This window comes from Elgaria multicarinata, chromosome 13 (genome assembly GCF_023053635.1).
Source record: "Elgaria multicarinata webbii isolate HBS135686 ecotype San Diego chromosome 13, rElgMul1.1.pri, whole genome shotgun sequence".
NCBI classification, from domain to species: domain Eukaryota; kingdom Metazoa; phylum Chordata; class Lepidosauria; order Squamata; family Anguidae; genus Elgaria; species Elgaria multicarinata.
This window is the reverse complement of record NC_086183.1, coordinates 30,293,696-30,309,842: the sequence shown is the minus strand read 5'-3', so window position 1 is coordinate 30,309,842 and position 16,147 is coordinate 30,293,696. Positions and strand designations below refer to the sequence as shown.

The 16,147-nt window shown below is 39.8% G+C and overlaps 1 protein-coding gene across 1 annotated transcript in view; it reads left to right on the top strand.

The window, feature by feature from the left end:
- The first annotated feature begins 4,726 nt into the window (after nt 1-4,726).
- Nucleotides 4,727-16,147, top strand: part of BICRA (BRD4 interacting chromatin remodeling complex associated protein) — an 84,517-nt gene continuing 73,096 nt past the window's right edge. The window contains exon 1 of the mRNA XM_063140779.1: nt 4,727-4,811. The gene's annotated coding sequence lies outside the window, so the exon portion shown is untranslated. The remainder of the gene's footprint in view (nt 4,812-16,147) is intronic.

Here is a 16,147-nt window from a genome sequence, read left to right as displayed (position 1 = left end):
AGGGAGCTGCCTTATACCCAGTGAAACAATTGGCCCATTTAGCCCAGTATTAACTGCACTGACTGGCACCAGCTTTCAAAAGTCCCAAACAAGGGTCTTTCCCAGACGGCTACTTGCAGGAGCTATAGCCCTTCCTAATTGTCCATACAATTCCATGGTTTGGGTTTGTTAATAATTTCAGCTTCATTTTCAAAATGTCTTTAGAGGCTGGAGGTTCTTCCACCATGCACAAGTGCTCATGTGTGCCTTTAGGAAATGCTTAAGGGCTGGCTAATATATGAAAAATGAATCTCTCCCATTGCAGAGCTGTGTAATTTCTTGGACTCCATAAAACTGGATTTTAAGTCCTGTAAACAAAAGATACAAAAATATACAATGAACATGGCTCCAAACTGCAATTTATGATCAAGTCCATCATTACATTCAAGATTAATCATGAATCAGGAAGTCTGAAAGACAGTTGTAGACTGTAAGTTCCTTAGAAGCAGGGACCTGAAAGTTTGTTTTATTTTTTGAAAATCTGCAAAGCACTATATTAGCCAAAAAAAAACACTAAATTGCAACTTCAAAGTATCCCCTTCAATGTCTACCCTTTGAAGCCTTCCATGTTTTAATCACAACAGGATATGTTCCAAAAATGCTGGGCAAAACATGTTTGGGAGCTGACAAGGAGAGCTGGAGTTATTTAAAATCCTGCCTTTTATCAGGCTCTCTTTCTGTTAAACTATCCCTGTACTCTACTACTGCTTGCTTTGCTCATAGCCCAGGCCTTTTATACCCCACCAAAGTGAGCCCCTCCACAGCTCCACCCAAGTATAAACAGAATTTAGAGACAATTCAAATCCAGCCAATCGTAGAGTATAAACATAGCAGAAAGTCCTACCCCCTTATTAATTACCAACGATAGTCAATCACATTTAACCTGCCTAATCAGGGTGATGAGTGCTGCCTTTAGCCCAACCCATTATTTTCTGATCTGCTCCACTTTTGGCCAATCAGGAGAACGCTCTCTCCGGCAAAACCAGTTTTTAATTAGTACGCTGAGGACCCTTTCCTGAGCTGTGCTTTCAGCTGCCTGATCACAGCGCCCGTTTAAGACGATGCCTGTCTGGCTTTAGAGTGGAACCGAGAACCTCCGCACCATATAACTCAGAAATCCCCGGCTTTTTCAGTGTACGCGTTGGCTGTGTGTCTTGCTGGATATAGCATCCAAACAGTAATTAAGAGTTTCACTGATTACTTTTGCTTATGTTGCTGGCTATGAAAAAGTAATATAGTGAAAGTGAAGTATTGAAAAATAATGGTTTTTTTGAAAAAAAATTGTTTGGGCATTAGTGGATAAACCAAGCAGGATCTTGATTGTTAGTAGATTTCTACAGAACTTTCCTGGTAACTGTGCTGCCAGAAACAGCTAAATCCCATTGAGGAATATTGTTTGAAAAAGTTGTATGAGTTGAGTGAACTAGGTGAATATATAACCCAGGTTTTGTCTTATGTCTGCTACACCACAAGCTGGGCAAACATCAGCCTTGTGTCTCTTTTAGTGCTATATGCTAATTGATCTTACTAGAGCTTGTATTTGTGATAGACTAGAAGTAAGAATAATTACTAAAGTCTAACTTTGCCATCCTAACCATACTTTGTAAGGATGCTGGTTGGATTTATTTTGATTAGTAAATAAAACACCATTGGTTTGTTTTCAGTACCCAGACCAATAACTCTGGAATAGTTGAGCAAACTTTTCAGAACTAATTATCCTAAACCTGCTTATCTGTAAGCCCCATTGAACTAACTGGAACATGTTCAAGCAAACCTACTTAGGATTGGGTTGTTTAACAATCCCATGAACTCTTACTCAAATAAGATCTATTTAACATGGGGTTTGTTTCTGAGTAAACATGCAGCAGATCAGGTTTCACATGACATGGAGTATATATTATAATTTGTATTGAAATATACTGAGATAAAATAACAGGCAATAGGTTCTATATTGTATGTTTTCAAATTGATTTTTCTTTATATTACAAATGGTTCCTTTGAATATTTCTAATTTTTAAAATACCAAAACCTATGCATGTCTGTATAGTTATTTATAATATTTCTATATGGCTTAATATTTTAATGCCATATAGTATTAAATTGTTCATTAAAATTGCTTGTTATTAACACAGACTAAACAAGTCTACACAGTCTTATATCCTGATTAGTCATTTTGTTTCTGTGGTTTTTTTCAAAACCATGCAGTGCAATCCTATGAGTCTACCTGGAGTAAGTTCCATTGAGTTCAATGATACTTACAGTTAAGTGTGTTTAGGACTGCAGCCTTAAATCTCTAGATAGTAATATGAAAACCAGTAGACTGAACACTAGTATGTGTAAGTTACATCTATCCAAGACTTTTAAGACGGTGTTCTTCCATATTTACCTACTGTTTAAAAATGTATATTGATGTGTAGTCCAACAAATCACATGTAATTAATTTACATTGTAAACTAAGTAAATATGAAAGAATATAGTCTTAAAGGTCTTGGGACTAATGAAACTATTTACATAAATACTTTCTGGGTCTACTATTACCATTGCTTTACACTTAACTCGGCCATGGCAGGAGCACAGAAGTTATGTGGTTTGATTTAATTTAATAAATAGATGTATGTACTGCTTAACATATTTTTAAAAATCTCGAAGTGGTTCTCCAGATTCATGCATCAGTAATGGTTCAAGGTATTTGGGGCAAGAATCGTTATGCTAGCAGCATCCTAAATGAAGTGAGCCTGTCTGTCCTTGCCTTTGCTGTCAACTAGTTGTATTTGCATTATAGCTACTTATGCACTTGTGCCAACATGGCTCACTCTGTCACTGGCAAAAATCCTATCAAATAATCAGTAAACATGTTGCCTATAATCCTATTCCACCAGGTTCCTTGTATGCACAAATAACAACGGGTCAGTTTTACATGATCCTACACTGCTTCACTTAGCATCTGACAGAGGTTGCTGTAGCCCCATTTGCAATAATTTTGTGCCTTCATTTCAGTAGCTGAAGGAGTAGGGTAGTTAAAGAGTGATTTTTTTAAAAAGCATAATAAAAGAATGAGGAAGAGGGTCAAGACAGGCTTGTAGAAGGAGCAGGTCTGAAGAGAAAGATGTCTTTTGAGACAAGGAGGCTTTTTCAGGCATTGGAAGTGTAGCAGAAAACACAAGGGTCAGTGTGGGAGAAAGGAATAAAATATATTTTAACTATCGGCTTGGTGGGAATGCTTGTTCAGGATTGAGCCACACAGAACTTACTGCATTCTGACATGAAAACAGTAATCCATATTGCAGGGGTTTTGGTTTAGTAGAGCCAGAATTTGTTTATTGCTGAAATTAGTAGAAGAAAAATAATTTAGTACATCCTGAGTCCTATTAACCCAGGGGTGGGGAGGAAATAGATTATAGTCCAGCGGTTGAGCCCTGGTCAATTTCCAGTGGACCACCTGCTGGTTCCTGGGACTCTACAGAAGCCTTGGTCTGATCTTTTTAACAGGACCTCATAACACAGATTAGCTATGCCTTAGCTGCTTAAATTGTCCATGTATCCCATGCTTGCTTTGTAATTTCTATACACATTAGCAGACAACATTGATTCTGTTTTTGTTTTAAGTATACCACGCAAGTTTGAAGGCAACCTATCTGTACTATAACCTGCCCATCTGTGAGAATGAGGCTCTTGTAAAACGTTAGGATATCAGTCAGTAGGTCCTATCTATGCAATGGAACAAAGCAGTTCTGGCTTATGTGAATGGTGCATCACAGCCATAGTTGTGAAAACAGTTATGATTTACAAAACACCGAGGCTGGAGTCTTGTAGACATTTACCTGGGAGTAAATCCCATTGAACCTGAGTAGATGTGCTTGTGATTGCACCGTTAGGCTTTCATTTTGCTCTTTAGCCGATTTCTGGGCCCATTACTTCATAATTATATGCCCACTGATAACTATGTTTACCCAAAAGTAAATCCTACAAAGTTCAATAGGGCTTACTCTCTAGTAAGTATGCTTGGGCTAGCAGGTGCTGAAATCAGTTAGATTGCTGCAACTTTTTTCCCCCATGACTGGTCTGGAGCTAAACAGTTTCAGCCAAAGTTCCTGTAGTTCAGGTCTGTACTAAATCAGTAAGACTTTAGCTGAGTGAAAATTGTTCCCCGTTTCTCTTCAATACACGGGAGTTTTTCTCTATTTAAAATAATATTTATTGTTATTAAGAGCTCCCTTGGAATTAATATTTCATCCATCCATTCCAAACCGCCTACGGTGTGGAAACGCCCCCTCCGTCTCGTCGTCCTCGTCCTCCTCCTGGGAATGCGAAGCTTCGCTAGAAATCATGAAGGTCGCGTAGTGCGCCTGTACCTTTAATTCACCCCTCGCTTGACAGCCCTGTGGTGATGTCTTCGTGCTCGGCTCTCCTTTGAGCGTGCGCGCGTGTGTGGCTATTTTGAAAGAGAGGGAGGGGGTGGGGCAGCACGAATGCAAATTAAGTGGAAGGGGTGGAGGAAAATTGTTTTTTTAAAAAAACAAAAAACCTTCCGCTTAAAAAATTGTAAAATAAAGTTGAAGGTGTATGTTTTTAACATTGTTCTCTAGCCCTGCTTTTTCTTCCTTTGTTTTACTCCTTTGCTTTTTAACATTTTAAATAATAGGAAGCCTTCCTCCATTGCAATCAGGCATTGAGCTGGCCCTCTATGAGTCTGTGCCTGCTGGGGTCCTGCCTCCGGAGCCCGTGCGGGGATGTCTCGGAGACCCCGCGCTGACTGCTGCTCAAACATCACGGTGAGTTTGTTACAATGTAGCAATTTCTCTTTAAATCTCTTAACTCTCTCTACCTGCAACTCAGGGCTGTGACAGGGCGAAAAAAACCTGGGGGGAAAGGGAACCGTGTCCCCCCCTCCTTGGGTAGCAGCACTGATCTCTTTCCATTGCTCCCCCAATCCAGTTCTCCCCCCCAAACAGCCTCCTATTACTGCGTCTGCAGGGCACGTCTACAGAATACAATGTAGCTTTATAAAATGATACACAACGTTCTAATCGTTGTGGCCAAAGAGGGGGCGCTGGGAGATTCTCTCCCCACCCCCATCTCTTCCTTCGCGTATCCGTACAGGGTTCTAGAATAGGTTTTCCTTCCCCAGCAGAAAGGGGGGGGGCTTTGGGGAGATGGGGGAAAGAGAGGAGATGATGATCATTCGCAGCGTTGGAAGGGTTATGTGTCGGGGTTTTTTTATTATTATTATTTCCCGGTTCTAAAGGCATCGTCTATTTCGCTTTCTCCACCCGCCCCCCGCACCCCACTCCATCTCCAAAATAAAAGCAAAGGATGTCCCCCGCAGATGGGTCTTCTCGCTTGGTTTTTGAACGTTTGGATGGCGAGGTGCAAGGCAAAAATGTATTATTTTCTCTGGTATAAGGTTAAAAAGGGGAATCTGGTGTTTATGGTATCTGCTTTTCAAGGCATTTCCGAACACTATAGAGGCGTTTGTTCTGGTAATGTAAAAATGCATTCTTGAGCTCTGTGAGACAAGGAAGACCTGCCAGATACTGGTTATCCTCTACTAACCTCCCCTCCACCTCTTTATGAAATCTGAAACTTGAGCTTCTGGCCTTGTCCTGCAAACCGTTGCATGTTTGTTTTTGTGTTCCTTTGGTTCAAGAATAACAACAATGCAGCACTATGAAAATAATTGGCCTGGATATAGGGGATTTTTTGCAAGTGGTTTTTTGTTGCCAAATGGTATGTTGCCACTTCTTGTGCTATATTCTCATGTCATCTTGAGCATACATATTTCAGTGAAATAAAAACATATTTGTTGCTTTTAAGGTGTTCTTTTCATTTTGTGCATGAATCATGGCCCCTTCTCCCCCCCTTTTTTAATATACTTGTTTTTGCTTCTGTTTTCTTTTACACCTGTATATACATTTGCATTACATTCAAAAGTTCTTTGGCCTGTCCTGTTCCATAGCCCCAACTAGTACTCCAATATAGTTAATCTCTTCTGGAGTTGAGTGAACCGCCCAGAGAGCTCCGGCTATTGGGCAGTAAAGAAATGTAATAAATAAATAAATTTATCCAAACATGTCCATACCTCAAAGTTCACAGTAATAAACAAACCATAATATATAAAGTCATTCTATATATGTTTTGTAAATCCAATGTAAAAAAAAATGTTTCTAAAACAGCTCTTTCTTAACAAGAGTAAGTCTGTTCTTTCAATATTTTGATCAGATTCATGTTCTGTGGACATCTGTGGGGTGACTATCCCTGAGAGTACTGACATTTATTGAAACTTGCTATGGTAAAACAGCTTTAAATGAAAAGTGTCTGGAGAACTCTACAAACAGGATTGGGGTGCATTATGTCTATCTTGGGGGTTTGTTTGTGTGATGGGACTTCAAAACTGGCTTTTAACTAACACAGCTGCATTATTGTCCATAACTTGACTTATATGGGGTATTTTAATATACTAGCTAAGAGATTTTCCTTTCCCTTTTTTTTTCCTTAGTATTTTTGGTTGTTTAACAGTAACTACACTAATCTAGAATGAAAGGCATGGCGATATGGGTTGGGGTTTATTTCTCTTGTAATTCAGGCTCTTTTACTGCAAGATTCCTGAGTATTTACTTAAGTGCTTGGCCAGCCAACTATTTCACTGAAATGACCTGGTTATAAATGTGTACAGATGACGTTACTTACACTGTGATATTGAACACACATATTTTGAAGTAAGTCCTACAGAAATCACCCAGACAGCCAAGTAAATGTGGTTAAGATCAAGGTTTCAGTATCAGAATCCTGGGATAGTATTTTAATTTTTCTGTGTGTCTGTTTGCGGAAATGCTCATCCAGTTGTTGCTCTTTCATTTTAAAAAGCATCAACAGCAGCAATTCTTCCCCTCCCCACACTTTTTAAAATAGGGAGGACTTAAGTTTGATTGGTCCTGGCTGCCTTAATTTTTTGTTGTTTTTTGGAACATATGATTTATGTTTTTCACAATTCCTCCTTAGACGTTGCCCTAGTCTGTCTTTGTGTGTATGCATGTGTGCCAAATTATGATCTGCCAGTTGGTGCTGATCCACTACACTAAATCAAGTGGGAGCTAGAGGTTCATGATTTCTCATTCTCTCTCACCAAGTAGTAAATGTATTCTTCATACTTGACAGCTAAGAATGTTTAGGGAGAAGTAAAGCTAATTGAAAACATTAAAACATGGAATTCTTGCTATTTTGGTTGGAACTGAGTTATCGCAGAGTCTCTTACTTTAATGCCAAATACAATAGTCTCCTTTAGGTTATTAATATGTGAAATAAAATAGAAGAGGCATCCTTAGCTACAAAACCTGAAAAACAACACTGGAATGCATCTACTTATTTATATTGCAGGATGCTTAAGATGGTCTAAAGCAGCCTTCCCCAACCCAGGGCTGGCTGGCAAATGCTGGCAGCTGTAGCCCAACACATCTGGAGAGCACTAGGTTGGGAAAAGCTGGTGTAAGGATTGAATTTCTAATGACATTTACCTCCCCCCCTTTAAAAACTTCTTGTTGTTGTTGTCGTTATTATTATATTTATTTATATCCCGCCTTTTGCCCAATACTGGGCCTCTATCCAGTATAAACTATCCGGCTTTCCACCTGAAATCCTCCCGTTCCCATGACTTCTTAGTATGCAGAAAGAAATCAGGAGAGTTATTCACATAATGCTCATCTGTGAAGGCAACCCCAGTATTTAATATCAGCAGCCACTAATATTTGATGCTTGGGAGCAGTGGTGGGCTGAATGAGGGGCTAACAAATTGAAGCCAGTGTGGTATAGTGGCTAGAGTCTTGGACTGGGATTCAGAAGACCTGGGTTCTAGTCCCCACTCAGCCGTGGAAGCTCACTGGGTGACTTTGGGCCAGTCACAAACTCTCAGCCCAACCTACCTCACAGGGTTGTTGTTGTTAGGATAAAATGGAGAGGAGGAGGATTATGTATGCCACCTTGGGTCCCTTGGAGGAGAAAAGGTGGGATATAGATGCAATAATAACCATAAATAAAATAAAAGCTTACGCCACATAAAACAGAGTTGTTCCTTGTTGGAATAAAACCGATCTGGCAGCCTGCTTGGGATGAGGTAGCACTCCCCTTGAAAAATCAGGGTCACAGTGTGAAAGTACCCTTGGGTCTGGATGTGCTCCTAGATACTCAGGTAGCAACTGGGACCAGGAGTGCTTTTGACCACCTTAGGTTGGTGCATGATATGCACTCTTTCCTGGGAAGATTATGATGACACTGCCTAAAGTTACCTCCAAAGTGGATTATTGGAACACACTCTGCATGGTGTTGCTTTTGCAGTGTCTCCAGAAACATCAGCTAGCCTGAATGAAACAGCAAGAGTCTTGATGGGTGTTTCAGCCTTGGGAGCACATGACATGACACTGCTTTTACAACAGCTGCATTGGCTTCCAGTTAGTTTCCAGGCACAATCCAAAGTGCTTGCTATAACCGTTAAAGTCAAAAATTGTTTAGGTACATGGTACCTGAAGGGCTGTCACCTTTTGTATGAGCCTGTTTGCTGTGCAAGATCTTCAAGAAAGTCTCTTTTTTGTTTTCTAAAAGTGACAGAGGCATGGTCATTTGGGACATGAGAGAGGGCCTTTTCTACAGCCCTGCCCAGACCATGGGGCTCACTGCCTTGGGTGGTTCAGTTGGTGACCTCTCTTTATGCCAATTGAACACATTTTATTCTAGCAGACTTCCAGCCTCCTTGGTTAAGGTACATTAATGGAGTTCTAGTGGACTAATCTGTGTACGATGTTACGCTGCTTGTGTTTCTGTTTTTAATCCTATATTGTTTTTCTGTTTTACGTATTTTATTAATTTCTTTTGTAATTTTGATGTTTAAGTTGCACTGAGTGTTGCAATTGCAGTAGAAGGAAGGAGGATAAATCAACTTAAATGAGATAAAATAAACCTTTATGCCATGATCAAGAGTCCTGTGAAGATACAGGGTTCATTAATAGTTGTAGAGATGGAAGTTTGTGACCGGCCACAAATTCCATAGCTTGGCAATAGGGATACCCTGCTTGTGTGCTCAGAGCTGCTGCTGCATATCTCAGCATTGCATATTGTCTCAGAAAAGGTACCATTTTTCTGAAGAATTCCAAAAGTGGTGTGGGACCTGGTAGTAGCTTACAGAAGCTTTATGAGTCAGATTACAAATATGTATGACTTGATCGACCAGACAATGTGGATATTTAATTCACAAGTCCTGGAGAAACAACATTTTACCCTGTAACTGCCATCACTGCTACTGGAAAATTCTGGACATTTTGCCCACAGTCCAACATGCCTAACTCTGTCCTGGATATGTCTTTTCAGTAAGTGATCTTGCTTAGTGTTCTTGCACATCAGCACAGACCCAAGCAGAAGCCCATGAATTTAACGTTTTTCCACATTGTTTCTTAAGCTGATGCAAATTCTGTAGTGCAAAAGTGGGTGAGCTACTTAACCCGAGGTTTTGGTTGATATTTCTAGGCAATATAAAGGTTTTATTTAGTTGAAAACCAACACACATTAATTGTTATAAAAACCAATTTGTCTATACTCTTCAGAAAATGCATGAATTAAAAATTGGAAATTAAATTTAAATCAGTGATTGAAACTTGGTTTAATGATTTACATAAGAAGAGCCACGCTGAATTGGACCAAGAGTTCATTTAGTCCAGCATTCTGTTCACATAGTTGCCAACCAGCTGTCTATGGGAAACCCAAAAGTAAGATATGTGTGCAATTGCACACTCCCACTTGCGTTCCTCACTAATCAGCTTCATGGGATGACCCTAGGTTCTAGTATTACAAGAGAAGAAGAAAAATGTCTCTCTATCCACTTTCTCCACATCATGCATCCTTTTTGTACACATCTATCATATATCCCCTTACTCGCCTTTTTTCTAAGCTAAACATTCCCAGATGTTGTAACCTTTCCTCATAGTGGAGTTTCTCCAGCCCCTTGATCATTTCGGTTACCCTTTTCTGCGCCTTCCCCAAGTCCACAACATCTTTTTTTCGGTGTGATGACCAGAATTGTACATGGTATTCTAAATCTGATCACACCATAGATTTGTATAAGGGCAGTATGGTATTGGCAGTTTTATTTTTGATTCCTTTCTATTTGATTATCAGTGATTTAAATCACCCCATCCCTCAAATACCAATTTAAATCAGTATTTAAATGAAGTTGTTGAATTACCAAAATAGGCAGTTGTAGAATCACTGGTTTAAAGCATCTCACTCTGTATGTCAGGGCCAGTGTTCCTTATCTTGTCAGAGGACAGAGTGGGCTCAGGAGAAATCTGTACAGGTAGCCTAAGCTGTACATGTTTAAGTGAAGGGAGCCTTTTAAGGCAATTGTTCAAACTTTATTCAAATTGATTACAGGTTTTTAATAGAACTGTCAGCCAATACAAAAGTGTGGGTTGGCTAATCTGCCTTAAGCGGTTAGTTGATTTTAAATTTAAATAAGTTTGCATATGATCCAATTCTCAATAGTTATCTTTTTAAGATATGAAAGGGCAAATCAGATAGCTTACAATTTAATAAAAGCAAGCTGCCACTCATTGGTCTAGTTAGCACAAGCCAGGATTTGTTTACCAGACAACAAACCATGGTTTATTTTTTGTCAAATTAATAGTCAATCCCCAATCTTAAGTCATGGGTTAAAGTTGGTTTAAGAATCCAGGCTTGCTTTAAACCATGTATGGCTGTTATGGCTGAACCCAGAGTCCTGGCTTATGTTTTGTTTCTGTGTTCTGCCCAAGCCTCTTGCCAATCCAGAGGGGCAAGCCAGAACACTTTCCTCAGGCTAAACTGCTCTTGCTTATTGCTGCTGATATTTTCTGGGTACTGGCAGAAGAGACAGAGGGAAAACAAATCAGCAACTGGCTGAATAAGCCATGATTACTTTGCTTGCCTGCAAGACTGGCTCTGGTTTGTTCAAACCATGGTTAAAACCAATATTGGCTTAGCAATGCATGTGAATGTAGCCGTGAAAGCATATCTTTTATATATATTCTATTCCCTATCACAGTAATTTATCAGACACATGAGCAAGTGTGTCTTTGACTTGAAGTCCCACCAATAAAAAATATCCTGAGTTTGCAGTCCTCTTTTTCAGGAGTGGGCTGTTGTTGTGGAAGGACTTGACAAATGAAAGTAATAAATTACAGGAGGGGAAATGGGGTGAAAGAAGAACAAAGTTTGTTAAAGTGTCATGTGACTATGTAGATCTCTTAGGCAAACTTCCTGATTGCAAGTCAGAATGTTTAAATTCTCACACCCCACCAACCGCACACACACACACACACACACTTGTTTTTAATATCTGTGACTTGTAACCAATATGAAACAAAAGGGCAGCTTGTCAGAAGGTACCTGTTCTTGTCCACAAACTAATGTCAATGCAATTATTTAATATATATTTTAAAAAATCTCTCACTTTTCTTCCACTAGGGGAACTCAAAGCAGCAAACAGTATAGATATAGAAAATAATCAAGACAATTTCAAAACATAATAAAATACTTCAATAATTAATAATGCTGCAATAATTGAATCAACAGTTCAAATAGAATATTGGTTTAGCCTTCCCCAAGGGCTCCTTGAGAAGTCAAGTCTCCACCAGGTCATATAGATCTGTTTTGGATGGTCAAACAACCCATAGTTTAAAAACCATAGGTTGGTTGTGAGTAGGAGTGAGCAAGTATGTTGGCCCTCGCCTGCTTCTGCTTTACTAAATAACCCAGGAACACCTCGTTCCTGGTTTGTTCGCCATAATGTCTGAACCCAGAACGTTGAGTTGTTGTGGGGAAAATAGCCCAGAATTTTAACCCATGGTTTAATTACTGGCTTACAAATCTGAATTGTCTATCTCTCAACAAGAGTTTCAGGTTCAGATGTCACAGCCGGTGTTTCTAGATTATTACACAAAGTGGAAGCAGTCAGGAACCAGCACACTTGCTCGCTCCTGACTTCTCACAAACAATCCGCAGTTAACTAACTATGGGTTGTTTAATTGCTCAAACTGAGTTATAGTGACAGAACCATATGGGCCTCTCTACAGAGGCCATTCCATTGCATTGGTACTGCATCTGGAATGGCGTAGTACCAATGGAGCTCTTCCACATGCCTTAAGGTGAAGGTAGCAAAAAGTTACCAAAAATGTGACACTTGTCACAAGGGGTTAAATGTGTCACTTTTTTGTATTTCTTACTCACTGAGAAGGGTCAATTGGGGTGCAGTTTTATTTGCTTGTTTTCCTTGTCCAGTCAAGAGATGTATTGGGAGGGGTTGGGAGAGAGGTCTTGCCTTCCAAGGAAGGCTTGCTTTGGAGTTTGAGAAGTATTAAGGTACATGGGTGCGCAAACACACTTACCCTGTTGAGATGACACGCTAAGCCACGGTGGTTCAGCATTTTGAGCTAAACATTATTATTATTAATTTATTTATTTATTACATTTCTATACCGCCCAATAGCTAAAGCTCTCTGGGCGGTTCACAAAAATTAAAACCATAGTAAGACAACCAACAGGTTAAAAGCACAAATACAAAATACAATATAAATTATATACATTATAGCTTAGCATGACATGTGAACCATTTCTAACCATGGTGGCTACATAACCATGGTTTAAACACACTCCCTAACCATTTGTTGCAAAAGAGATAATGGCTTAACCATGGCTTAGCATGTCATCTGAACAGGGCCAATCTCTATTGGTTGAGTTGAGAATCTTTGATAGTGAACTTGGTGTGGATGAAGTTCTACAGTAAGGTCAGCAGCCAGTGGTCTCTGGGCCAAAAACGGACTCCTCAAGAGTGCCATTAAGCACCCAGTTGTCACCTCAGAGACAAAGCAATGTGGAGAGACTAACAAATATAGCAGTTGGGCTTCATGGCATATCTATGGGAAAGGGGTTGTTCAGGATCTCTGGAAGGGAGACATCCCATGTAATCCAAAATTCTGCTGTTTCTTTTAACTCACTGTAGGTTTTTAATAGAATGTTGCAATATGCATTCCATGGTAGTGTTGCTATCCCTGTTTTGCGATTTCCTCCACAGGCCATAAAAAGCATAGTTGTTTTAAAATTCTTTATTTTTCTTTTCTGGCAAAAGCCCTAGTTCAAGATAAAGCATTTTGCAATGAAATGTTCTTCCTCTGTTGATTGATACCATACGAAAAAGGCCTTTCAGTAATGCAGAATATAATACATGGTATACTACTAACTGTCAGCCAAACATAGAACTTTTTGTGTATAGTAAACTGACCTGGCTAAACCCGCCAATGCAATTAGATGTTTACAATTGGAGTTACAAGCTCCATTGCTGGGAACCGTCACAAGTGTTTATCCATTTCTATGAGGTCCTCCACCCTCCAGTTTCCAACTTGAAAACCAATAGAGGTGGTCAGAGCTAAGTTGAGAAGTGAAGGAGTTGGGTAAAGGGCTATAAAAATTGCCTTCCTGGATCTCCTCCTATTGCTAGTTTCAAATGCAAATATATTCATTGTGTTTTGTTTTGTGTAAAACCCTTTTACTTTTGCCTTGAGTTGGGCAGGAAAGTTGCAGAATCATTCATTACTCATGTGGTAGTTTGGTAGGACTTTTAATTTAAACTCAGTTAAACTAGAGTACTTGAATCTTCGTCTTTTACAAGACTTAGTCAAATCAATAGAGGTCTAAACTGGCTTTTAAGGAAGGATAACACTAGCTAGTGAGTGTTCCCTGACTGTGAGCCTAAGTTGCCCAAACATCCTCAGTCAATATCTGTACTCTGGGCACTGGGCCAGTTCGAATGATCAGGCAGCCAATTGTGGCAGTGGTCTTTTTGAATATTCAAGCCATGGCTGTGAACCCAGGGACCCTGCATTATGCGAGTGTTAAACAACCTTCTCAGAAACCAACAACAGTCTATAGGTTGTTTAATCATCACATAACGCATGGAACCCATGCCTGGAAGGACATGACAAGCAGTGGCTGAAGCTTGAATATTCAAAAAACATCACAGCTCCCTGTAACTTAAACAAGCCACAGTGGGCAGCAGTGATTGTGCAAACCAGGTCATTGTGTGCCTATCTGCTAGCAGGAAGATAATAACCTATACATAAGAAATGTAGTCTGATTCCCTTGTGTTTCCTGGGTAGGAAGCGGGCTCCTTTTGCCCTAGCCGCTGCCTCACCCCACCCAGGAAACACAGGAGAATAGAAGTAAATCTGATGTGTTTCTATACTCTGGAGTCTGTAAAAAAAAAAACCAACGGAAAAATCCCTCCCCAATAAGGAGAACACAAGAGATTCCAGAACACTGAGAAATAAAACTGCATTAGTTTTGTGGTCTTCTGTGGTCCTTTGCAACTTGAGCGAGGGCGTAGAGGCCCCATCTCCCAAAGCAAGGTTCCCTGTAAAGTGAAGTTTCCTATTTCCATTTTAGTTAGTAGGTTTGGGGCTGTATCCTTACATTTTCATCCGAATTTTATTGTGGTTCAGGCCATCTGATGTCCTGGGCTTCCATTCCATTGCCACGTTCAAATGCAGAAATGCCACCGAAAGAAACAAAACGCTGCTTTTGAAACGTTCTTCTCCCCATCCTTCACCACCCATGTTGACAAATGTTGAACTTCATGATGTTGTGTATGCACATCCCCAAATGAATTACTGTGGGATAATTTACTCTCAGGCCTTAGGGTAATTGGGGAGGGTAAGTGCGTACTTTTAATGCAATTAAATGGGAAACTTAATAAACTTGTTACATTTGGGACTCTTCTCTCTCAGGGTTTTACTTAACTATGTGTCAATGAATCCTATTGGGACCAGTTTGTAATCCTTACACTGGAAGACAGAATTCAATCCACCACAGTTCATAATAGTTTCTCAAATGAAGTTCCAGTGCTTAAAAACAAGAGGAGCTGGAATAGATTTGAAACAACAAAAAGTCTTGTGGTACCTTAAAGACTAACAAATTTGTCCTGGCATAATGCTGTTAGGTTATCCCAGAATAAATGCATTTGTTTTTAAGGTGGCACAAGACCCCTTGTTGTTTTTGCTACAACAGTCTAACATGGCTATCCCTCCAGAAAATATATATACTGGTAGACTGGTTAGGTCATCAGTGGCCAGACTGCAGATCTCTTAACACCCTCACTTATTCTTCCTTTATTGTTTGAGAAATATTTTATGTCACCTGCTTCATCTGTTAGCCATCTATAGTGCAGTTGGCTTTTAAAATGGGCTGCATTTTACTTCCCCCTTTTCATTCTTTTTGCTCTTGAATCCCAGTAGCTAGTGCTGTCTTGATATTTCTTTCAGAAGCTGGGGACTGCTCACCAATTTAGCACCTTGAGTCTTTTTGATGATTGAACACAGCTACGTTCTGTACATATCGCAGCTTGCAATATACGTTCTTTGCAGACGTTCCTATAAAGACCTTTGTACCTTGACCTACTGCTTGTCATAGTTTCTGCACCTATTATATTAAAATGAAAAATGAGCACAGAATAAGACTACTAATACTATCACAGAGCAGCAACGATTATCACCCATTCCCATCCCATAATATGTCTTGTTTGGGGAGGGTGTTTTTAAAATCCTGGATGTTCTTTGCATGTGATGCTAAGACTGTAATTGTAAAATATATTTGTTAGGAATGTGAAATGCAGGATAGTGAATATATTGCATCATCCCATTCTCTTGGCTGCTTTCCATTCAAGTCCCATGGCACTATAATGTGTATCCTGCCCTTCCTCCAAATTGCTCAGGATACTAGGGTTACCCCCATTCTAACCTCATAAGTGTCCTGTATAGGCTGAGAGACAGGGACTTGCCCAAGGTCATCCTTTGAGCTTCATGATTGTGGAAGGATTTAAAGCTCAGCTCCCAAACCCAGTCAAAACCAGCCATTTCTTCAAGGCAGCCCAGTGAATTCATAACTGCATTTGATCCCACATCCCCTAGGCTTGAACTTAGCATCTCTGTAACTAGACTGCTGCTCTGGTTCTATGCATTATCAGCAACCATGAAAATTGCTTATTTATTAAAAGTATACCCTGCCTTTCAATTTTTAAAATTCTCCTAGTGACTTACAT